Here is a 6,311-nt window from a genome sequence, read left to right as displayed (position 1 = left end):
TCTTGACTCAACCTTGACTCCTAGGCTGGTTCTCAGCAAGTATTTTATTATATTTTCTTCTTTCATATAAAGATTTCCTATTATTCAAGCACTTGTAGATTTCTGTATCTCACAGGACAGTCCCTTATACAAAAGCTAGATCAAGACTTTTTCTGTCATTGGATTAGGGATGGTGCAGTGGGAAAAGTGTTGAATCTAGTCAAAGGAATTGAATTCAACCCCCTGTTTTACTGCTTACTAACTGTGTGACTTTGGAGAAATCCCTTAACCACTGTAAGCCTCATTTCTTCCTTCAAATATACCATAAGTTGTTTGACCAAGACGGCCTCCGAGATCCTTTCCAGATCGAAATCTCGAGCAATCTGATCCTCTCGCTCCTGTGTTCCTGACGGCCTTTCACATCACATTCTCCTGCTTTACTCCTGAGCCATCGGTTTTTGGCAGTGGTCCCAAGGCAGCACCCAGAAGAGCCCTGTTGCTTAATCCTACAATCACTACTCATTTTCATGGATCTTTCCCCCTTATCAAAGATGAAAAGCTATGCTTTCCACAATAAGATTTGCAAGAATTCCCTACTGGAGGAGAAGGAGATTCTGAGCAAGGCTCAGAAGAGCATCGATTGTTCTCAAAAATGTATTTTCTATCAAGGGAGGATTACTGGATTGTTATCATTTGATGAATGGAAAAGCCACGTCTACTAGGCTGGGATATCACGAGAAGATGAGTCCAAGAAGCGGGAACACTCTGGGCAGAAACTCCCTTCTTCTGGTTGTTCCCATTTAGCCTCTGAGAGCTCTTCTTCATGAGATGCAAGGATGAAGATAGGATTTACAGGCACAGAGCAACTAGAAACGCTCAAAGAAAGCAATCAATTCGGAGATGAAAAGGGAACAAATGCCAAGCCCTCATTACTGTGAGGTCAAGGGAGTTGTGCTGAGAAGTTAATGCTAATGAGGCAAACTTTCCTGCTGTCTTCAGGGCTCCTCAAAGAGTAAATGTGTCTTTGCCTAAGAAAAATTGGGGGAAAGTTTAGGGGGAAATTATAACCTTAAAGACAGAATTACAAAGATCAAACATGGAGAGTGGAGCCATTTGTTTTACCCCCAAGGAAGTCAGAAAATGAATCTGATTTGAAGACAATCTACTTCACAATCTTAGGTGCTGAGGGTGGATTGGAAACAAAACTTGATTGAAACACATATCACCACCTCTCCCAAAGAGTTAATGGGCTTTCCTAAGTTTTCTGAGTTATCTTAGTGGTCTTTTGACCCAGACTGTCAGGGTTCACCTTTTCTCGGAGCACTGAGACACCCGCCTAAATGAGAAGACCAGAGTCATAGCATAGTATCTTCATACCTGGCTGTAAGGCCCTAGGCGAGGCAGTTTATAGTGGACCCCAGAGAAAAGACAGTTCTGGTACCGGCTGACAGCCAGTTTTAACAAAATCAGGAAAGCAGATGAGGCGGTCAACAGTCTTTAAACTTTATACTAGAATGTAAGCTCCTTGGGGGGCAAGGACTGTATCTTTGTATCAAGGAACAGATATAGTGAATAAATGAGCTTAGAGGCAAGAAGATCTGGATTCACGTTCCACCTCAGCCACTCACTAACTAAGGTGGCCCTGAGCAAGCCTGCCTCAGTTTCTCCAACTCTAACATGAGTGGGGCTGGGCTCGGTGCTCTCTAAGGCTCTTTCAAGCCCTAAATCTCAGATCCCATGCACCTACCAGAGCGTCGGCATATAGTAGGCACTTAATGGAGATTTACTGAGTCAGATTGGATTGAAGATATTCATTGATGTTCTTGCTGACTCTCCTTTGCAAACTTCCACTTTAGATGAGAAAATGGGGCAGACTCACTCTCAAACCAGTGAGCAACCCAAGACTAAAAGCGCAGAAGAGTAGCCCTACTGGACAGGACACCTTCTCACCCTATCAAAGGTGACCCCTGATTCAGGGGACAGTAGGGAGACACCCTGGGGGAAACCAGGTTCACTCGTGGGAGAAAAGCTCTTCAAATGATAGAACGGTTTCTACATGGCCTAGCTTATTTGTGGGAAAGGGCCGGCTTTTTCAAATGTAGCTGAGAAGATAGTCCACAGTGCTGTAAAGTAGCTCAAACCCAAGGTGCTATGTCCATCCCTGTACAGAAGATGCTCCTGTGTGCCTCGGTCCAATTACTGGTAATAACCGTGTAACCTAATTAAGTACAGAATGTGGCTTGGCTTTAAAAGTTTATCCCCGAATTAAATATTACACAAATTGTACCGTGTGGCCTCCTGGTTTCTTTTTCTGAGTGGAGAACTTGGAATTTCTAACGGTGGAGGCTCCCAAGTCCCAAGCATGAGCTCCCTAGTCTAGAACCTGCACTGTTCTAGTCACCAAGGGCACATAACAATCTGCTTGAGTTCTTTCCTCTCTGGGGGACTTTAGGGAAATCTCTTTGCTTTGACTCTTAGCTACCGATTTTTGCTCTGTAGAACGGGTGACTTTAGTCTCACCTAAAATTCCCTTTTCTGTCCCCTTCAGTCTAGTGTCTCTCGCTCTGATCACTTCCATTTTTTCTGGTTTGCACCAGGCTCTTTGCAAGCTGCCCTCTCCATCAGACTATGAGTGTTTCATGGCCAGGGATGCAGTTTTTGCCTTTTTTTCATCTCCCCAGGACTTGGTCAGGGTCTGGCACAAAGTCAGCTCTGAACAAATACTTGTTGACTTGACAGGCAAACCTTAAAGCACTGACTTAAATGCTGGCTTGGGCACTCTTTAAGTCCAGCTATTCTACTGTGCATTTGTTTCGTGAGAAGTCAAAGTGCACGGCTTACCAGAGCTCCCACTGACCGGAGCCCTGGGACAGAAGTGACCCAGTTTGGCCCAAAGCACAGAAGAGGATTTCCTTCACTTGATAGGGACTAAGTCACCTATGGCTTTTTTGCTCCTGGGAGTCAAGAACAACAAGAGGGCCCTGGAGGAAGATGCCCCACTCGCATTCTGGACTAGGGAAGGAGACAGATCATAGGATCAAATAGTAAGACTTGGGAGGGCCATCTGGTCTAATATGAGAGGGCCATTTAGTCCAATGTGGGAGGACCATCTAGTTCGATTTGGGAAGGCCTTCTAGTCCCCCATCAGTCAAACCCCCTCGTTAAAAGAGGAGGAAATTAAGGTCTAGCATTAAAAGTCAGGCCCAATTTGCAAATTGAGAACAATGTCACTATAGAGAAGAGAGAAGGTATGAACACCAATGGGGGAGGAGCAGGGATTAAAGCAATGTCACCACAGAGAAGGGATAAGGGACAATAGGGGGAGGGAGTGAACAGAAGCATCTCCCCATTTTGTGCACCTCACCAAGCAATGCCCATACAACCACACTTACTTGGGCCCCAACTGGAACTCTGCAACTTGACTCTGGAGAAGAGAAAGAGAAGCAAGGAGAAGAAGGGAAGGAAAGGGGACATGGTTTTCCTCCCTCATTTTTCAGGCTCTTTCCCTCCTCTGGCAGGTAGGAAAGGGCTAGATATGGAAGCAGGCAATGAGAGTGTTGATGGCAAGTGGGGTTGGGAGGTTCCCCCCACTCTAGCTCTGGGCCTCTGGCTTGAAGATGATCCCATCCACCCCCCAGCGACAGTACAACAGCAATCTTCTACCTAACTTGAAGCCCCTCTGGAAATAGTTTTTCTCCAGGGGCACCTCCTCCTTAATGGTTCCAGGACCCAGTGGATTTATTCCAGGGTTTCTGAATGTTTTTTGAATCCTGGGCCCCTGGGCAGTCAGTAAGAAAGAATCTATGGACCCCTGCTCAGAATCATGTTTTTATAGGCAGAAAAACAAAATACACAGGACACAGAAAATAAAATATACAAGGAAGCCAATTATATTGAAATAGGTATGAATCTATTTAAACCAAAAAATGGTCACAGATCCCAATTTGACGCATCAGTTACTTATAATTACTGAGTCCCGTCTTTCCCTGTCTTTTGGTTGTTTCCACACACCAAAGGTAGGAAGAGATTGGCTCCAGTAGGGGGAGCAGACGTTCCCCCCAACTTCACGGAGTTGTTTGATTTTAAGATATCCTTTGATGGAAAGGCCTAGAATCAAAGCCCCAGTTTAAATGGAGTGATTTTAAAGAATGAGGATGCATTCTGGAACCCTGAATAACATTTAGAAAGTCTGCTTTATTAAACCCTATTTTAAAAAAAAATACTCTGGTTGCTTTTGACAGGGTAGCAGGAGTGAACTTTACTGTAGCCCCTATGACACTAAACACACACACAAAAAATGTCAACAAAAATACACACTCATGTATGAATATATAATCTGTGTGTGTAAAAGGCATAAATAGCAAAAATCCTTTCCAAACCACAATGCAATAAAAATCAGTTCAGGTGCACACAAACGACCCAGACCCAAGTTAATACTTAATAATCAGATCTGATCCTGGATGACTGGGATGGTGGTGATATCCTCTACAATAAGAGAAAAAAGGGGAGAGTCTGGGTAGAAAAATGCAACTAAATGATTCAACAAAAACAATGAGGCAATGTTCTCAGCTGAGAAGTGTAGTGGGCTGAGGCTTGAGTTGATGCACTGAGGTCCCAAGCACATGAGGCTAAGTAGTAATTGGACCATTCTCTATTAATATATAAGCTTGGAGAAAGAATGGCCCCCGCCCACTCTTTGTGCAAGTCCTGATGTGTTATATAAGAAATGACGATTTTGGTGGGTGGAGGCAGAGGAGTGGAAAGGGAAGCGGAAAGAGAGACTGCTGGCTGGCGTCTTGTCCCAGCTGCCCATACTGCTATCGCAATCCTTCTTCCCCTCTACTGAGAATAAAGATTGAAGATTTTTCCCTTAACCTGATTTTAAATACGCGGTCATCACAGAGAGGGGTGAGAGAGGGAACCATAGATAGTTTGGGGAAAGATGGAAGGGTTTGGAAGAACCGCTATGGTGAGTGGAATTAGTGAATTGATTTATGAGTTGTAAAAGGTTTGCCTTTATCCAACATATAAAGGACTGCTTGCCATCTAGGGGAGGGAGTAGAGGGAGGGAGGGGGAAAAAAATTGAAAAAGAAACGAGTGCAAGGAATGATGTTGTCAATATAAAGTAATCATTAAATAAAAAATAAAAATAAAAATAAAAAAAAAAAGGTTTGCCTTTCAGCAATGAGGACCCAGTTGAAACTATGTGACATAAATTTGTAGGGGCTCCAATGTGTTCAAGATTTTCTCTAGTCTCAGTAAATAGGAGCAGACAGCGGATGGCAAATACAACTACATTCCCTAATCTCCCTCTCCATCTTCTAGAAATCCAAAATTCAACTATTGTCCAATCCTTCTAAATTAAATTTTCAATTGAATAATTTTTCCCTACATGGTTTCTTTCTGATCTGTTTTTCTTTCTTCCTAATCGCAGATTTCCTTAACATAGCTTCTTGTTTGTTTCAGCTTATCTTATATCCCTGCAGCCAACCTGGTGTGAGCCAAGAGATTACTATATCAAACATTTAAAAATAATCTTCATTGACAGTATCCATCAATGAATAGGATATAGCGATCAATGTTGTCTCTGATTCTCCCTATATAATGTTCTCCATCTTTATGTAAATAGACTGTTCCATCCAATGCCTGTGTTTAGGGTCTCTTCCTGTCCCCTGATCTTGTTAAAAGCAGAACCTGCCCTGTCAAGTACCTTCCCCCAAGCCAACAGCAGATGAGCAGATATAATAAATCTCCATGCTGCTCCTCAAAGTCAGTAACTAACCGGTAGTAAAACCCATACAAATATTTGTTTTCTGTATAGTCTAATCAATGAACGAAATGATTATTAAAAACTAATAGATTTGGGGAAATTCAAAGTCCCCCCATTTCTTTTTTTTATTTTCAATCCTCAGTTTCTGTAGCTCCAACTTAATCAGTTAAATTTCTATCTCTATCCGACTCAACCCAACCCGACAAGGAACCCATTTAATTCTGGGCTTCCCTCAAAGCTCAGCTCAAGCACCACCTCCAATACAATCCCTAAATTCCCTGGCTGTCAGTGCCCTTCCTTTTTTATTTTTTCTGTATGGATGATGCTGTGGGAAGCATGCAGGACTCAGAATCCCAAGGTGTGAATTGAAACCATTGCTCTGCCACATACTACCTGTATGACTCTAGGCAGTCGTTCACTTTTATAGGCCTCAGTTTCCTCAACTGTAAAATCGGAAGGTTTAATACAATGCTCTCTGAGGTCCCCTACAACAATGTTTGATTAGTGGCCCCATATTTACTTTTTGTGTATATGTTTTTCCTATCACATTTTAACATTCTA

The sequence above is a fragment of the Antechinus flavipes genome, chromosome 4, assembly GCF_016432865.1.
Source record: "Antechinus flavipes isolate AdamAnt ecotype Samford, QLD, Australia chromosome 4, AdamAnt_v2, whole genome shotgun sequence".
Lineage (NCBI taxonomy): Eukaryota > Metazoa > Chordata > Mammalia > Dasyuromorphia > Dasyuridae > Antechinus > Antechinus flavipes.
The sequence above is the reverse complement of the archived record's forward strand: the minus strand, read 5'-3'. Positions refer to the sequence as shown.